Source organism: Dromiciops gliroides, chromosome 6, assembly GCF_019393635.1.
Source record: "Dromiciops gliroides isolate mDroGli1 chromosome 6, mDroGli1.pri, whole genome shotgun sequence".
Taxonomy (NCBI): domain Eukaryota; kingdom Metazoa; phylum Chordata; class Mammalia; order Microbiotheria; family Microbiotheriidae; genus Dromiciops; species Dromiciops gliroides.
This window is the reverse complement of record NC_057866.1, coordinates 84,516,660-84,518,240: the sequence shown is the minus strand read 5'-3', so window position 1 is coordinate 84,518,240 and position 1,581 is coordinate 84,516,660.

Below are 1,581 nucleotides of genomic sequence, written 5' to 3'. Positions count from 1 at the left end.
TATCAAGGGGAACACACCTCTCATTTTATAATAGATGTCAACATGAAAGACCAATTTTTTTTACAAAGATTTGTTTTTCATCCAACTTTTCATAAAGATAAAGATATTCTTATTTATCTATAGGATCCTAGATATTCTCTTTAATCTACTAACAACTTAGATAATTATACTGTGTGTTATTTTGAAATGGGGATATGCCATTATATACCTTATAGTAATTTTTAGTCGTGAGCCTGATTTTCCATTGATATCAAAATTTGCATGAAAGTTGGTGACCAAATGTGGTCATTTACTATAGTACAAGACTTTGAGGCAGTTCCATGAGCCTGTTAAATACATTTTAAATTTAAATTTTAATTAATTGAAATATAGTATCTAGATGGAGGGCAGTAATAACTCTTCTATATTGTACTCTGCGTTGACCACATCTTGAGTACTGCTTTCATCTCTGAGCACTACATCTTAGGAAGATGTTGATACAGTAGAATATGCCTAGAGGGAGACAATTAGGATGGTGAGGAAAATTAAACACATGTCTTATGACAAACAGTTAAAGGAAGGAAATGTTTGGTTTGGAGAAGAAAAAGCTTGGGATGTGTGTGTGTGTGTGTGTGTGTGTGTGTGTGTGTGTGTGTTGAGGAGAAGGGTCAGGAAGAGGATATGATTACTTGCTGGAAGTGGAAGTTACATAACAAAGAAGGCAACTCACTGTAAGGCAGAATTTTGTAACCATTGGAGCTGTCCAATAATAGAATAGGCTGCCTTGACTGGTTTTGAATTTCCCATGTTACTCCTCAGTATACAGATAAAGAAATTGGGGGGCAGCTAGGTGACACAATGGATAAAGCACCAGCCCTGGATTCTGGAGGACCTGAGTTCAAATCTGGCCTCAGACATTTGACACTTACTAGCTGTGTGACCCCGGACAAGTCACTTAACCCTCATTGCCAAAAAAAAAAAAAAAAGAAAAAAGAAAAAGAAAGAAATTGAAAGTAGGAGAGAGAATATGATTTGCCCAAAGTCACATAGTTAAATAGTCCAGACTTAGGGCATGAATATAGATCTCACTTGCTGCCACCAGGAATGCTCAAGGAAGTGATGGCTAATAGCTAGCATTTATATAATACCTTAAGATTTGTAAAGAGGTAAATATATATTAACTCATTTGATCCTCACAACAACTCCTTCTGGGTCTGTTATCATCCCCATTTTGCAAATGAGGACAGAAACACACAGAGGTTGTGACTTGCCCAGTCCCACAGCCAGTAATTGTCTGATTTAAATTCAAGACATTCTGACTTCAAGTCCCATGTTCTATCTATTGTTCCACCTAGCTGCCTAACCACTCATTAAGAATATTACAGAAGAGATCCCTGCAATGTTTGGAAGGTTGAACCAGATGACCTCTTGGGTTGCTTCTCATTCTAAGAGTTTATTAGTTTTGGTAGTATTCTGACAAAAAAAAAATCAAGTGTGAGACATAGAAATCCTCACTAATGGTCTGCCAAACTGAATGTCCCATAGTATGTGAAAGAAAAATGTTGTCCGAGTGGATGTGTAGCAACAGGCCGCCCCAATCCT